Raw genomic sequence first — 18,774 nt, 5'->3', positions numbered from 1 at the left:
CCTTTGACAAAGTTAGCAGGTACGTCACCAGTGAAAAGGAATCCGTTGAATAATGAGACCAGGATAGGCAAGATGAAGTTCCAGGCTGAGCGATAGACCTGGACGGACCCATGGCCTGGATGGACTAGGCGTCCGTCCAGGCCATGGGTTTTCAGGAGCTTAAGCTGTTTGTAGGCTCGAGTAACCTCTTCCGACGTGACTGGTCTCTTTTGAAGAGTTTTGAAGTGTTCAGGCATGTTGTCAATGTTCCACACTCCGAAGTCGCCTGTCTCCTCAGTTTCGTCGGAATAGGTTCTCGTGTAATACTGGGAAAATTGCTGCAGGATGTCTTCCGTGGTCGTGAGTGTTTGCCCGTTAACGTGAATTTGCCGAACCGTTTTCACGTCTTGTGCTGCTATGCGCTGCCGGTTGTAAAAGGCGGCCGACGGTGTTTCCGCCTGCCGGAGAAACAGTCTGGCGCGAAAATCGAGCTCGGCGACTTTTTTCCGTCTAAATGCCTCGAGTTCGATTTCCATGGCTTTAATAAGCGAATCGCTGGGAATATCGTTTCTCTGATTTGCCCGGTACCACCCTAGCTCTCGATACAGCTCTCTCATTTTTTTTCTTTGCGCGTGAGCTCTTTCTCTGGAGATGTTTTGGAAGAGCTCTTTTGCCTCGGTTTTGAACTGCGCCCATGAGTCCCAGTCGGTCTTCTTCCTTTTTTCGCATAGCAGCTGCAAATCCTTGTTATAAATTATGGGCAATACTTGATGTCCACCTCTCATCAGTGAGTAGGTAGACCTAGTTATTAATAACAATTTCTTAAAGTTCTTAAAAGAACTAGGCGATGGACTGAGTCCTTGACTCTTTATCCCGTCATCTGAATGAAGAAAATCTGTGTGGATGGAGTGTTGTTGAGCTAAAAAGCTCTAGTCATGGCTGGGTAACGGCAATAGCCGAGCCTCAGTTAAAACTTCATTGGCTACAGCATTGCTATTTGTTACCTTGATTAGTAAGTAAAGGGTAAAATCTCAAAAAATCGGACGATCTCTAGGCCACTCCATAGTGGGCGAAAGACCGTCCATATCTCAGCGTTGGTTCCACTCAGTGACGGGCTCCCCGACCACTGAGCAGAACCGCTCAAATTCCGAGGAAAATAATTCACCGGCAAGAACCCCTCAGCGGGCCGTGCCGGAGAACACCTTCCCCGGAGACTCAAAGTGCTCCCTTAAGGCAAAAACCCTAATGGAGCGAACTCAAAAACTCATCACCCAGGATAACAGCAACAGCCGAACCTCAGTTAACTTCCTTGGTTCAGCATTGCCATTTGTTACCCTGGAAGTCCTAAAAAGGACTTTCTGTATCCGCATTAATAACAATAATACCAGAACAAAACTTATAACTCTTCTATGAGTATTACTAAAAGGTGTCCTAATAAATTACTAATTATATGAAGAGTCAAAGACTTTTTTTTTATATAGTCCTTATAAGGACTGGCTTAAAGGGGCGAAGCAAGAATGCTTTTCATCTTCCCCGTTATCTGTAGAGGACAGTGTAGGAATAAGGTGTTATTGAGCTATTAAAGCTCTGATCATGGCAGGAGGGTAATAGCAATAGCCGAGCCTCAGTTAAAACTTCATTGGCTACAGCATTGCCATCCATTACCCTCCAAGGGTATTTTGGATGAATGAATCAATCACCGCATCTCACGGTCAGCAACATAAAACTTATAACTCTTCTATGAGTATTACTAAAAGGTGTCCTAATAAATTACTAATTATATGAAGAGTCAAAGACTTTATTCAGCAACATAACTTTTTAAGTTAAGGGATATTACATCTGATATTGTTTCTTATTCGAATTTAATTTTATTCGAATTTTATTATTATGTAATGGTTTTGCAATTAATGTTTCTCTTGTAATAAAAACGAAATAGTGATTGAAGATTTTCTTATATTTTTGTCTTATAATCCACAGGGGCGATATTTAATTATTTGCCTTAGGACGCGATCTAACCTGGCGACGGTCCTGATGATAGTTATATCCTGGAGGAATCTTTCATCATATTCATCACTAGCTCACAAGAACCAAGTTGTTTAAAGAAAAGCTTTAAATGACACTTAAAATAAATGACACTTTGAATGGCACTTAAAATACTATTTTAAGTGCCATTCATTGTTTTATGATTTGATGTTTATCAGAACTATAGTTGGCTATAGTTTTGTTATTACATAGAAACCCACAAATGCCTGATTAAAAAAAAATCCACGCAGCTAATTTAATAGAATTGTACGAAACCGTTTATTATACAAAATTTATCTAATTTGGGAACAATAACCATACCTTCTTTCAATTTTACGTTATCTTCGCAAACTTTCCCTTCAATTCAATAAAACCATTATTTTTTGGTGCATAACATTTCTATCACTATTTTCCTTTTTTTTTTTTTTTTTTTCCTGAATGGTGGGGAGCGGACAGCATACTCGCTTTTCCAACCAACAGACTAAAGATGCGAATTCTGCCATGAGGAGCATGGAAGTTTTTTGACTGTTATTAGGTGGGGAATGCATTTCATTGCCCAGTGTAAAGTCATTACACTGCTAAATGGAGGCCCGAATTGGTCCGAAAAAAGTTTCCATTGTCTAGAGTTGGGTTTCCGGATTATATTAAAAAATAAAAATAAATAAATATAAACAAAAAAAATCTTAGTCCACTCACTAGATGGTGAGTGGACCAAGATAGTAGGCGGGCCAAGATACCCGTTGCACAAGAGTCTTGGAAAGTTCTGATAAACACCTAGATACAACCACAAGAAAGAACATACGAGGATATAAGAATATAAGGAAGGACATAAGTGCCTTCATAACTCTGTCCTTTCTTGTGGTTATATGGGTTGATTTAATATCATTTTCGTTCTAGGTGTTTATCAGAACTTTCCAGATCCACCTCCTCGTAAATATGTTAATAGATTAACGACCAACAGTTTCACAACCTTCGTGGGTGAAAGTTAGTTAAAAAATAACAAAGCAGTTACAAAATTCTTCATTTGGTTAAATATTATGCGTAACAGAGTAATACGTGCGAAACTTAAGATTCCCTCATGAGGTAGAGAGAACATCGTGTTTCTAAGACACAGAGTTTTTCTTTAAATAAAGAGGATAAAAATCCCTTATTGTTTTTCAGCCAGTATGCGAAACTCTAAGATCGAAAACTACGATCTAAGCGTTTCATGCCGACGAACTATCGGCGAATCCAAGCATAAGTGACCACTTGGTAGTACCACACCGAGGCAACTCGATGCAAAGGTGGAGCAAGATACCTCACTATTCTTGATATTTTCTCATAATGTAAAAACACAGCTCCTAGGAGATGTAATACTGCTTGATGAAATCGTAGTTTTCGATCTTAGAGTTTCGCATACTGGCTGAAAAACAATAAGGGATTTTTATCCCCTTAATTTATCAACTTCGCCAGAAAAAAAAAAAAAAAAAAAAAAATAGCCGTTTGGCTTTTCATCTTAGTTATAATATGTTATAATATAATATAGTGGCACACCTTTCTGGCATTCGTATAGCGAAGGTATATAAGTTCCGTTTGGCTTTTCATCTTAACAGAGTTTTTCTCTTTCTCGCCGCTACTTTACAACCAGCGCTCTCTTATTCGCCTGTCCTTTCCCATAAGTAAAGAAACAACAATATTGATTGAAACTATCTTGCAATTCGAAGTTTTCTAAAGACCACCGAAACCATAGGTATAATTATGCTTGCTATTTTGACCATATTCCTACATGCATCAAAATTGCCTTCAAACCGAATTTAGAGGAATCAGTAAACAGCTACATTCTTCAGGTGTATGCTTACCTATTTCAGCAATTCGTGTATGGTTAGGCCCACATAAAGAGAAACTGCATGGTATTAAATTCTGACTGTTTACACTTCTTCAAATGCCACCCTTGCAACCTGAATCTCAAAGCTTTGTTTCTTTGAGAGATTCATATCCAATATGGTCAAAATAGCAATCTTGTTTAATTAATGACCATTCATTAATTAAGTTTTTAAGCTAGAAGAGTTTTCTCCTTCGGATAAATCCTTTTACCTTAGAAACTTACACTTTACATTACACCCAATAGCAATCGATATACTGGTTTAATAAGATAGTGCGTATCTAGCTGTCTGCATGGATTGCTACAAAATTTTAGCCTATCAAACCCTACTGAAACCTCCACTAAAAGATTTCTTCGTGAAACACAGGTCATCCTCACAGCTCTCATAAATGAATAGTAACAAACTCATTCCAGCATCTCTTCAAATAGTTGCTTGGAACGCAAATGGCCTCAAAAACAAAATCCTGGAACTCCGTGCCTTCACATCTAGGTATCAGCCAGATGTTATTCTAATCAGCGAAACTCATCTAAGACCCTCAGACAACCCTACAATAAGTGGCTATCACCTATACAGAAATGACAGACTACTCTACAGAGGTGGTGGCACTGCCATCTTCATTAAAAACTACATTAAGCACCACTCTGTGAGCATTCCTTCAACCACTAACCTTGAGATCACAGGAGTGGAAGTAGTCACCAGCTCCACTGGCAAACTGAAAATCTACTCAGCTTACAACCCTCCCCAAAAATCTCTTCTTCACTCTGATCTAAATGCCATCTTAGGCATCAGAGGGCCCACCATTATTGCCGGGGATCTGAATTCCAAGCACCCTGCCTGGAATTGTTCAACCACAAACAAGAATGGTTGCATCCTTTTCAATTACTTAGGATCAAGCAACGCTGTTGTGGCAGGCCCCACCGAACCAACTCATCTCAGTACGTTCGGCACTGCTGATATCCTGGATATAGCTATCCTGCAGGATATTAAACTTCAGTACAGTATCATTTCTATGGATGAACTATCATCCGATCACAATCCAATACTGCTGCAGCTGGGAAATCAGGAATTCCTGTGTCCTCCTTCTCACTCCTACATTGTATGGGAAAGACTGTCAGCCGCACTCAAGGATCATATTGGACCTGTTCCTCACATACGCACAAAAGAAGAAGTAGAAACTGCAGTTACAAATCTCACACAACAAATTAATTCTGCTATAAAGGTAGCTTCCTCCTACAAAACTGCCCGCAAGCCAGATCGTTTGCCTGAAGACATCATGAACTTAATCAGAGATAAAAACAGAGCTCGAAAGAGATTCCGTAACACGTGTGCACCACAAGACAAAACAAATCTAAACAGACTAAATGGGGCAGTAAGAGATGCACTGAAAGCTCACAGAGACTATGTATGGGATGAAAAGTTATCCTCCATTTCACCTAGTGATCACTCCATCTGGGGACTACTGAAAAATACCAAAAACAAAGGCAGATCCCTTCCCCCAATATTAACTGATCAGGGCCTTGCTCACACAGATGTGGACAAAGCAGAGGTTATAGCGCACAGCTTAGAAGAGCAATGCAGGCCTTCGTATGGAAACCTTGACTTTGACCACATACATAAGATTCACAGCAAGGTCAGACACTCACTCAAACTTCCTATCACCAGCACTGACCATATTGCATCAACATCACCTGCTGAGATATATGACATTATTAAAAATTTAAAGAACAAAAAAGCTCCTGGACCAGACGGCATTACTAATCGTGTGATTAAACTTCTGCCCCGGAGGGCAGTAGTGTACCTGACCAGTATAATAAATGCAATTTTAAGATTTCACTATTTTCCTTCCACCTGGAAACTGGCTGACGTAATTCCCATACATAAGCCAGGCAAAGACTCACACCTACCCCAAAATTATCGTCCAATCAGTCTCATCTCAAATCTGGGTAAGGTTGCAGAGAAGGTCATCCTCTCACGACTTCAAACCTCAATAAATGACCTAAACATCCTTCCAAAAGAACAGTTTGGTTTTAGGCAACACCATAGTACTACCCAGCAAATCCACAGAATTGTTGAATACATCACAACCAGCTACAACTGGCGCCAGTGCACAGGTGCTGTTTTCCTAGATTTATCCAAAGCATTTGACAAAATCTGGCATTTTGGACTCCTGCACAAGCTTATCTCAGCCGGCATCTCACCTAAAATGGTTCATTTAATCCACTCATATCTTCAAAATAGATCAATGCAAGTAAAAATCAACGGTTCTACATCCTCCCAGCGCCACATCTTTGCTGGAGTGCCGCAGGGATCTCTGCTGGCTCCATTGCTGTTCTCTGTATACATGTCAGACATCCCACACAATCCGATGACTTCCATTTTGGCCCTATATGCAGACGATACGGCAATACTAACCAGATCTCTCAGACCCCTTTTCATTACCAGAAAGCTTCAAGAAAACATTCTAAAGCTGGAGGGTTGGTTGTCTAAATGGAGATTGGAAGTCAACCCCCAGAAAAGCTCAGCCGTTCTTTTCTCAAAAAGGCCAATGTCTCCTGTAGGAGATTTGTTACTATTCAATATTAAAATTCCCTGGCAGTCAGAAACAAATTACCTGGGTGTAATTCTCGACAAAAAGCTATCTTTCAATCAACACACCAAGTCTGCATGCACAAAGGCATCTAAAGTCATAGCACAGATCTATCCGCTAATTAATAGAAATAGCAAGCTCAGCAACAGAATCAAATTGCAGCTATACCAGTTGACGATTCGTCCTATAATCACCTATGCCTCTCCGGCCTGGAGCCACACCTCTAATGCTAACATCATCAAAATACAGCGAGTGCAGAACAAGTGCCTGAGAATGATTTTGAATGCTCCGTGGTATGTTAGAAACATTCAACTCCACAGAGACACAAATATTCCCTATATCTTCTCTTTTCTACGATCCTTAGCCACCAAGTTTTTCCTAAAGACGTCCACACATCCCAACGATTTGGTTCAACAAGCTACAGCATACGATCCAACGGACATATTCAAATACAGAAGACCAAAAGCTATATTGGCCTCCTTTAGTGATGCATAATCTCCATGCCCAATCAGGGCGAGCATTCTGCTCATAAATTTTACCTTCACTGCAACCACAACAGATAGCGGGGAATATGAAAAGCATCTTGCTTCACCCCTAAAGACATAAATGTCAATTGTCAATTGTCAATTGTCTGCATGGATCTCGTGGCAGTTGTAACATATCAACAACAATTGCGACAATTGCATATCGAATAAACTACGACGATGCTATTAAGTACTGCAGATAAAAAAAAAAGCAATAAAATAAAAGCATAAATCAAATGTTCTCCTTATATCTTCATTAATATTTGGTTTTCAAAAAGTTTGATTTGCAATTTTTACATGTTTCACATCCAGATGACATCACTAATTTAATGTTTCAGACTCCACTTTCCACTGTTCCTCCATCCTCATTTGGGAAGCCTCGTTTCTTCATCGCTCTCACAATGGTCTCCTTCCATGTAGCCCTTGCTCTTCCTATTTTTCTACTTCCGTGGAGGGGGGGGGGGTGACCATTTCATAATTCTCAATTGTCATCGTTCTTCTCTCATTCTCTGAACAAGTTCACGTCAAAGCACATATCTCTATCCTTTCCGTAACCGGCTGTTTAACTTCCATCTCTGTTCGAACACAATACAGTTAATAATTGAAATCCTTCCTGCATAGAAGGTTTTCATTGGCTTAAACTGGAATTATTGAGAAAGTGTCTGTGTGATTCTTTAATTCACGATGGGATTCTCATCATCCACAGACTACCCAGCCGGTCAGTAGCGCACTCAGGATTTAATCTGGGGGTGAGTTGAGTAGACGATTTGAGAATACACACTACGCATCGCATATGACCTATGACTGAGCATCTGCAGTGATCGCTAAGTCATAAGTAGTATAGAAATAGGACACACGACGACACAACATAAATAATAAAAAAAAAGAATTTTAATTAGCAAAAGATTTTTGGAAAATTTTCTAGTGTTTTTTTCCCTTTTTCTTCGGGGGGGGGGGGGGAAATCCCCCTGGCCCCCCTCTGGGTGCGCCACTGCGACAGGTATTAAAGCATTATTTATTTTTGACAATTGGCGGTGACTGAAGAGACGATATCAGTATTATGTAATTTAAATATTTCAACGTTAAATAAAATATTATCAATAATAATAATAATTAAAAGGTGCCTTTGGTATCAGTGCGCTTTTATTCATTATTATGTTATATTATAAACCCAGAACTTTTTTTAATGTACTATATACATAATTTTGTTTTGCGTTATTATGCCATTAAAATGATCATCTTCGACGACTCCATAAATTTTAATTGGGATCTTAAAGATTTTATTTCATTCACCAAAAGTCGAATACTTATCATTATTTCGAAAATGGTTTTGTAAATAAAGAAGGGAAGGCCCAGTTATAGAAATATATATGTAATAAAAAACTGTTTTATTGATAAAACAGAATTATTAAAAATATATATATTTCATCGATCGGTCTTGGAAACTTAGGAGTGGTTTAAAAAACAAGGAGAAATTATTGCACAAATAATTTGTGTCAAAAATTGTGACCTGTTTATGATACTTCCATCTTTTTTCTTTTATCTCTCTCTCTCTCTCTCTCTCTCTCTCTCTCTTGGCTTATGCATTCTAGACATGATTTTGTTTAACTCAATTTTGCCATTACAAATGGTCTGAACGAAGGCAAAATTTAAACGACTTGACATTTCACGCAGCTTGGTATGGAATTAAAATATTAAAATCAGTTCGAATTTTGGCAACATTTTGCTAATAAAAAATTGCCGATTCAAATCAAAATGAAACCACATAAACATCGTCTTTTATGTATCATAAATCCCAATTTTTTTTTTTTCAACTGCAGCAGGTCAGAGAGAAGTTCTGAAAATATTTTGTCACGTTCCATTCTTTTCTGCCATTGCAAAGGATCCATTTAAAAATACAAAAACTCGACAAATGTTTATAAGAATTCCACACAACAAAATTTATTAAAATCAGCACATCTGGAGACCCAAAATAACTTATATAACCGACAGTCAAACAAATGTATTTGATAATTACTTAGGTATTTTGCAAAACGAACTCCAAAACCAACCTGTCGATGTGTCCCTATGTATTTTTTATTAGAAATCACTGCAATATCTAAATGCTATTTACTACTATAATTCTGTTCCGTGATTAATTACGCCTCCACTTCAAGGACGATATATTTTTCCTTTTTAAGATGGAGGAAATGTTATAAAGGTTTTTTTTTCGGCTATTATTATTAGACATCTCCAACTGAAGATGAATTAACAGTCTGATGCGGGATTAAAAAATGTTTTTTTTTTTACTTGGATTAAAGGAACTCGAGTCTTCGATCTTAAAAAAAAAACGGTAACTCAATCTCAGAACAAATGCAATTAACATAGACTGACTTTATAATCTTAGCTGCTTCCGACTGTAATTCTAAAAAAATTCTGTGGATGGACTTCAATTGGTTTTTTGAAGAGTGAAAAGTATTTTCTTTGATAACAGATGGCAGCAGAGTCTCAACTCAATTGTTTACACTATTTGAAGATTATTAGTTAAATTGAACTACTTATATCATATGCACAAAAATTAAAAATCATTAATTTCATAAGTTTTTTTTTTTTTTTTTTTTTTTGTATCGTTCTTTACTTCTTTAGCTGAACTTGTGGAAATCATGTCTACAAATGTCCGGTTATGTTTTGGAAGCAAGTAGTCTCATAAAGAATGGTCTACAGCACTTTTCAACCAAAACAGCATTTTAAAAATGCTAAAAATTCAGGATGTTTATCTTAATATCATTATGTTTCACAAATGCGTATTTTTATGGAACTCATAAAGTTCGAAATATATGATCCCATTTTATGATAGTTCAATGTGGCGCCCTCTGTTATCAAAAGAAGCACTTCCAAGAAGTATTTCCAATTCATAGTCGATTATGCATTTCGTCAATGAAATGAGAAATCCTTGCTTACATGATATTTGAATGCAAATATTCAGAAGCTAATACTTGACACACGAAAACTTACCGATAACCGCTTATTAAAACTTAAACTTTAATGAGGAACGTGGAAGAAGCGTATTGTCAAAACACTAGATGAATTAGTTTATATCTCAGTAGGGAGACCCTGGTCAATTGTCATCAAGATTTAAAGATTTTTTTTTTTTTAAATATCAGTATCGCTGGAAAACATTTCTAAAAACGTCCTAACCTTTTCTTTTAAACAATGCATAATCACATTAATACTTCTTACTCCATAAAGATTTCGCATCAATGTTCAAATCGCCTTAAAACAGAGTATGATTAGACATATCTGCAGCAATAGGCAAAATTATTTAATTAAATTTATTTAATTATTTAAAAAAAAATAATAAAATAGCAAAGATGTGATTTATTTGTCGGTTCGATAACTGGTTTTCTGCTTGTTCTATAGTTCATGTCAAACACTCCTTAATTCTCTGAAGGGAGCTGTACTTTCTAAATTCAGATATTTCACCTCGATGTTTCCGTTGATCTTTCGCTAGATCAGGAAGAAAGAGATAGCATTAAGGCCAGATTAGGGTGTTGAAGCTAGGCCTTATCAGGGAAAACAGATGTTAAGGTTCCTCAAAACCACATATAAATATAATACAAGTTTTATTAATAAACTGATTTATTATTTTCGATATTGAAGGCTCTCGCATTCTATATTCTATATTCATAATAATAATAATAATAATAATAATAATAATAATAATAATAATAATAATAATAATAATAATAATAATAAAAACTTTGGTCCGTTTCTGGACTACAAATTTCAGCAACCTGGGCACTATTCTTCTGGGTTTGTCACGATCCTTCTAATTATGACACATAATTCCTATCTCATATCGTCTTTCTACGTCCTCCTGTATATACTTTATAATTGAGAAATTTGCTCATATCCAGCCTAAAAGAAAAAGGAGACAAATCTACGCCATTTATCTGTCGAATCATTATCATCGCTTCCATTACTCTCACCTCATCTCAATACCCTCCAAAATAATGTTCGATTGCTCATTAAGTATACGAGAGTAGTAGATCTCTATTCTTCAACTTTTATTAATAAAAAGTAACCTTACAATCTGCTACTGCATTTTCCTTCTCTGTTTGAATCTTTCAGTGGTTGGAAACCTTGCTGATGATAATACTTTTCGCTTCTTCTCTTTCTAGAAACCCTGAAATTATACGAATGAATAAAAACAACTCATTAACAACATTCGATGTCTTTTATTAATATCTATAATTCATTACCACAAGAATATCCACAACTAACGCAACACTTGCCGATTTGCTTAGTCAAGTGGACAGAGTCTACGCTCTTCAATCAACGCCGTGTAGGTTTGAGTCCCACAGCTTGGAAATGTATGTTTCTGAACTCTCAAACATAAATGTCTGTGGTCATGTATGTTTCTGAATGTCATTAGGTGATAGATGAGGTTGTTTTTGTTGTAAATATTCTTATATTAATGAGCTAGTTATAGATATTAAACGAATGCAACTCAGATATTGTTATACTCCTGTTTGTTCGTATGGAACAACTCCTGGAAATAGAAAAAATCAAAGCTTGTCATTATTATTATCATATGCAAAACTATGAATAAGATTTCTAATCAGTGAAAAGATTATTCACATAAAGAAGGAAGATAATAATAACTGTCATTACTTTGAAAATTATTGATGTGAAAGTAATGAAATTATCATGAGACTACAATCTTCTTACTGGAGATTTGAAGTGGCTTGAAAGAGTTCCATGTTTGGTCTACAGGACGAAGTTCCGGACTTATCTAATCCTTAGCTCGCTGAATCTTTTGTGGGGGAGATTTACATAAAAAATAAAATAATTATATACTTCCCTATACAGTAATAACAATAGATGCATGGATTGGTTGGGCATCATTTGATTGACTTTATTTACTAAGATACTCTTTAATGGGTGAATGGTATTAAGACATTCTAGAGTAAGATGAACTGAAATGGGAATATTTCTCCTTTTTACCAGAACTAGATGCTATCAAGGCTATTGACTCATCAAGGGCTATCAACCTTTCGTATACATGACCGCTGTAAAAACAGAACTTTATATACTAAAAGAAGTCCGTGACATCAAGAGCTTTCTCAGAATCCCATAGCAAACAGAATAATTATATTTATTTTATATTACGATTCCTATAGTGATGATGCTGATAGCATAAAAACAGCATTCTAATCTGAATGGAAGATCGTTTCAAGACTGATTTATGCGAGTTTAATAACTTTCGAAATTTATAATGAAAACGTATCAGGATAAAATGATGGAATAAGCACATCAAAACAGCGCGACTTGCAGTGATCAATGGTTATTGTATTATCTATCACAACTCATCTGCATTGCATCCATGCGCTTCTTTATTATTATTCATACTCTTCTGATACGCTTATTCTAATTGCCAGAAAACATTATTTTAGCGAACTATTCCGAACTATTAACACTCCAAGATCCCTAGCCTCATCAGTTTCTTCTAGCCTCATCCCACAATACAATACGACATTGGATATCTAATCATGCCGAAGTGAATGACTTTACATTTACTGACGTTGAACTGACACCCATTTTAACATGCCCACAATCATTCTGCAAAATCAATATATATATACAGGGTGTTCGGGATAAATTTGACAGTTTCGTAAGGAAAAAGAAAATCTTCTTTGTATCTATTAAATTTAATGAATTGACAAAAAAACATTACAGGCAGAGTTAATTACAATACTATCAACAAGATTTACTCAAAATAACCACCATTAGCATCGATCACAGCTTCAATCCTGCTTCGGAACCTCGAACAAGCTGATGCTACAGTCTCCCTGGGAAGGGCCGCAAAAACTGTTTTAATTTTATCCATTAACTGGGCTTTTGTATTACTGGAAGTGCGATTGGTGTCTTTTTCAACTGCGCCCCATACAAAATAATCCATGGGGTTAAGGTCTGGGGAGTTTGGAGGCCAAACATTTGAACTGGTGAAGTCGTAGAAATTTTTAGACAACCATTTTTGACTTTTCCCAGAGGTGTGGCAAGGGGCCGAATTCTGCTGCCATACATACGGCCTACCATTGGCTACCCTTGTTATCCAGGGCTTGACTACAGTTAGCAACTCCACGAACAAAGCCCGAATTCCAATGCCAGGGTTCTTCAACACCTGTTCCTGCAGATTTGCGAGGAATTCTGCTGTACGAACGCAATCAGATCGTCTGCTAGGGATCTTTCTTCTTGCTACATCCTCGTAGTCACCATTGCAAGTCTCTAGTTCATGCCTGATTGTTTTTACTGTATTCAGGGAGCATTGGGCAGCAGTCGTAATATCCTTATTTTGATGGCGGGCACGAATCATCATGATACAAGTTATTCTCTTCCATGATTCAGGTGGGTTCCAGCTATCCATCCTTTCTGATATCTTGTATGTGAATGAAGAAGGGTCCAAACTTTTAAATGAAGAGAAGTGTGTGTTAATACATGTAACTTACGGAAAAATATAATTAATTATAAATATGTCAAATTTATCCCGAACACCCTGTATATATATATATATATATATATATATATATATATATATATATATATATATATATATATATATATATATATATATATATTATTATTATATATACAATTTATATATAATTAATATTAATTAATATATATTATATATACAATTTTAAGTCTATATATATATATATATATATATAGACTTAAAATTGTAATAACAGAACAAGTACAAAAAAGACAGTAGCGTGTTTGAAAACAAAATGCGAGCTTGAGTTCCAAACAAATGTATACTACGCGCTGTCGCGAGTGCGCCAATACTGAACAGAGGCAACGTGTGCGTCAGAGAGATTGAAACTTAGGCTGTTGTCGATATCAGAGGAATCTAGAGAAATTTCTCTAGATTCGACAATCTTTCTCTCGAGTTCATCATAGCACACATGGATGTTAGAAGTTTGAGTTCAGTTCACAAGGTGTTGGTGGCCTTCGTCTGAGTGAACTGAAAAGAGAACGTGACGAGAGAGAGGGCTGGCTCTAGTCCTGTTATAGGAGATATCTCTACGGTGTTCTTCCAAACGTAGAAGGATGGCTTTCCACAATCACATAACATCATGTACACTCCTGGAAACTGAGTTGGAAGATGTTTTTCTTTAGGTTTACTACGTATTGAACGAAGTTTTGGGAGCGTAGTGAAGCAAGTTTTGAAGTTAAACTTCTTGAGAATTTTTGCCAGTTTTGGTGAAAGAGATCTGATGTAAGGCAAAGAGATGAAGGCTCTGGGGGAAGAGGGATATTCAGAAGTAGTTGAGTGACTGGGGAAAAGAAATTTGTCAATTTTCTTAGGGGAGAAACCATTATTAATAAAAGTTTTTTAAGAAAAAGAAGTTCATTTTTAATTTCTGTTTCTTTTGTAAGTAAAGAGCTCGGTGAGCTAAGGTGGAAATAATACCAACTTTTTTTGGGGGATAGAGATAATAATGGTTAATAATAAAGGGAAGACAGTCGTCGGATTCCAGTTCACAGGTGAAATTGATTTTCTGATGAAACTTGTTGAGGTGGTCCGACGACTGTCTTCCCTTTCTTAAAACTTACGAGATGCGCTGAAAATATCAAAATCTCCATTTTTAGAAAACCCACTCACACAGACAGATACCTTCATGCTTCTTCCCATCACTACCCTCCACAAAAGTTTGGTATTATTTCAATCCTGGCACATCGAGCCAGATCTTTATTAACAGATCAAACAGAAATTGAATATGAACTCAATTTTCTTAAAAAGTATTTTGTTAACAATGGATTCTCTGTGTAGCTCAGTGGATGTGGCGTTTGCATACCACCGCGCTAGGCCGCACGAAGGAAGTCTTGGTTTCTAGTCTAGTCGGCGACTAGAGGAAATTTTTCTAAGCCTTTTTTCGACCGGTTCCCGAGTTAGTCGATCTCTGGCACGGGCAAGCAGGTTTTTCCTCCCGGAAACTCGGGTTTTTCGTCCTGTAAACTCAAGAAAATCGACCGTAGAACCCACATTATTTCAGACATTAAATATATTGTGTTAGGGTTAGAGACCACGAGATGGCGGCACATTTGAGCCGTCTCTCTTCACTGCGTACCGCTTAATTAGTGATAGCCTTGGGCCATCTGTCTCTGATTGGGTACCAGTGGAGATTGAACTGCCCACTCAGTCTCCAAAAGTTAGATAGGGCTAAATGGCCTCGCCTACTCCCGTATATACGGGAATAAAAAGGCGTTAGCTGATTTTTTTTTTTTTTTATATATTAATTTTACAGAATGATTGTGGGCATGGGAAAATGGATGTCAGTAAATGTCAAGTCATTCCCTTTGGCATGATTAGATATCCAATGTCGTATTATATTGGTGGGGTTTAGGCTAGAAGAAACTGATGAGGCTAGGGATCTTGGAGTGTTAATAGATAGGAAGTTGAAGTTTAGAGGCCATGTGGCAAAGATTGCAAATACAACTCAAAAGATAATTGCAATGCTGAAACGAACGTTCACAAGTAAAGATGAGGATGTTAAATAGTAATTTCTTTTTTTTATTTTGTAATCTATCTTTATGTCTAAATGAATCCTACCGGCTGCGTCACTGTTAAATAGTAATGTCTATTGTTAAATCGTAATTCTAATCTTATTATACATTCATTTACTGTTTCTTGAGTTTATCCTTTTGCTTACTTAAAACCTTATACAATCAAAATCCTACCGGCTGCTCTATTGTTATGTCGCTGCTTTCTCTATATTATATCTTGTTCTACCTCTATAATAACTCTCCTTCTAATCTACTGTCGTGCCCTTAAGATATTAATTCAGATTTATTTCCTCTTCGGATATTGGCAAAATTTATATTTTGCTGCGCCAGCCAATATCCTATAACAGAAGAGACTCTTGTTCACGGAAATATTTCTAAATTCTCAAGGGATACACACAGTTATTTTATCTCACGCTAGCGCTGTGCAGATTCAGTTAGCAGTCGGTAGACCGAATCTCACTTAAGCAATTCTATCTAAATTCCTTCCCGCCAAAAAGGTTCTATTTCATAAGTGGTGGTTTGAATTCGTAATCAGGCATAAACTCAGGTATAAGGTACAAAACATGTTTATTGGAAAAACATTAAACATTTACAGTCATGTAAGTTAAAATACTCAATGGATCAAAATTCACTCTAAGTTAAGGGTTATACCAAATCATAATGAATTTGAGTAAGTTAAATCCTTCAATTATGAAAGGATAAGATTAGGTTTAAGCATAATACTACTACTATATAATTCCTTTCACAAGTTATTCACAGAATACGCATTGAACACTTTCATGAATACTCTATCAATAACTACCTTAATTCTAAATTTCATTTAAGCAAGTCTAGCCATTCACAAATTACTGTCTATTAACAACTCTTCTTTGTTCCACAAGGGCTTAATTAATTCAGTCAAATTCTCACTAAAAGTTCTCTACTAGTGTCCTTTAGTTACAACACACACAAATTTCTTGTTCTTCTAAACGAATTTTAACATAGAACGAAAACTCTTACATTACCGGATCTTTTCAGATTTCATGCCGCCATTTCATGTAGGTCTGGATTACCTTACTGCATATTCTTCGGCCGTCTTTGCGATGTACTACGCTTTTTCTTCTAATCGTTTCCGACTGCTGCGTGCTGTCTACCGCTCCGCAGGAAACTTTCTCCAATGGGACATTCTGCTGAGGCTCAATTCCACATAGGCCGTCGTATCGCGATCAGCTCCGCTTGAAAATCTTCAAGCATTCTCAAGAAAAGAACCTGCCGTCCGTCATTACCGTAGTAGGCCCACCGCTCTCTCTCACGAATCCTCCGACCAACTCCCCCTAAAACTCGAATCCGGCACCCGAAGATCAAAAGGTCAAAAAGCCTCCTAAAATTTGCGTGCTTCGTCTTTTATTCGCCCTATTCGGGCGCCCTCTATTCGATGTGGTTTTCACCCACGAACCCCATTGTTCATGCCCCTTGGGTGATCCTACACTCTCCCTAACCTGTCAGGTTACATTATTCTAGGGTAGCCGATCTGACGTCATTTTCCCGCGTAGGTATAGCCTCCATCGCTACGCTCGACTCGTACAGATTATACGCGATTATTCCGGATTACTACTTATAATTTTTCTCAGAATTTCGCAATATACTAGACAGCTTACTTGGCAATTACAAATAACTTAACAATTCCGATATCATTTTTAGCAATGTTAAAAATGATATCGTCCTTGGAAGCTGATAATGAAGGCCGCCAAGAAGGGTGTGAGGGCGAGATTTTTCTCTCAGAGGGTGGTGCTTGATTGGAATGGATTGCCATTGGATGTTGTGAGTGCAAGCAGTGTGAATGAATTCAAGAATAAATATGATAGCGGGTGTATTATGTGGCCTCCCTTGATGAATCTATGACTCCCTGGAGGTCTTTCTTAATAATAATAATAATAATAATAATAATATATTGATTTTTGATATTGATATATGTTAATTTTTTTAATTCCTATCTGCCACACACACACACACAGGTAATTTAGAGGATTGGTTGTCTCCTCAAAAAATACTAGTAACCTGGGATACTTAAAAAAAAAAGTAGCGCTACATTTAATTCGGTACGCGATATAAATTAAACAATTCACAGCGTTCATGAAGTTTACACATTAGATGGAATACTATCAATAAGAAAGATAAGACAACCAAAATGCATCGTGTCACATACAGTCATTTGCATGACACTTTGTTTAATATACTATTGGACAGGGCACGAAGTCGCACCGTAAAATCTTTCAAGCGGCTTCTGAGCTGATGCAAATGGAAAACATTGCAACATCAAGCCTACATTACTTCTCCTGACATGTGGTCTTCATTAAAATGAAACAGTCTCTCTCTTAGGAAAGGAGGCTTTCAGCAGAAATAAAACGTCTTATGCACTGTAGATGCACATATTTTAGCAGATTATGCCAGAATCATAGAAGTATTCCCCCTGTTTTTATAAATGGGGCAATGATTGAAATGGTTCAATCTCTGGGTGTCATATTTTCTGTAAATTAGACACTAAGAGACCAGTCAGATAATCCTGACATAGAATCAATGTCCGGATTATCTTACTGGATTATTATAATTATTATTATTTGACACCTCCAGGGAGTCCAAAGACTCATCGAGGGAAGGCACCACTCAGTCTACCAACTGACCGCAACTACACCAACCCCATCTACCGCCGACTACTACCACCAGTTTTTCCACAGACAATCACAAAAATTCATGCCCACAACGGGATTTGAACCCGCAGCTTTTTGGTTGAAGGCCATGGATGCACTTTCAGCTTACTGCACTGATGGAACGATATCTTCAAGGCCTACAGAGTAAAAATCAAACAATTTCAATAGTAAACTGGCTGATAAAACCTATAGCATTTTCAGAATTAGCTTTTGCTGATCATGCATTATTATTAAAATCAGCTGGATGCTTTCAATATAATTTAAATACTTGAGATGAAGAAACAATAAAAAGGAATATGAGAATTGGTCAAAGCGAGACAAAAACTATGATTATGGCTTGCAAGAAAAGAAAAACAAGTAATAATAAGTAATTACGCTTCAGGATAATACTCTGGAACAAGCAACTAGTTTTAAATATTTAGGATTAGTTTTTATTCAAAAAAAAAAAAAGGAAAAAATTCCATACCTCATTAGCAGAATCGCGTCAGCAGCAAGGTTGTATAACCTGCTAAATATGAATATTTTAAAGTTACAAATAAATGAATGGGAAAATAAAAATAGTC

This window comes from Typopeltis vanoorti, unplaced genomic scaffold (genome assembly GCF_054136105.1).
Source record: "Typopeltis vanoorti isolate ZY-2024b unplaced genomic scaffold, IOZ_Tvanoo_1.0 HiC_scaffold_24, whole genome shotgun sequence".
Taxonomy (NCBI): Eukaryota; Metazoa; Arthropoda; class Arachnida; order Uropygi; family Thelyphonidae; genus Typopeltis; species Typopeltis vanoorti.
Note: the sequence above shows the minus strand (reverse complement) of the source record.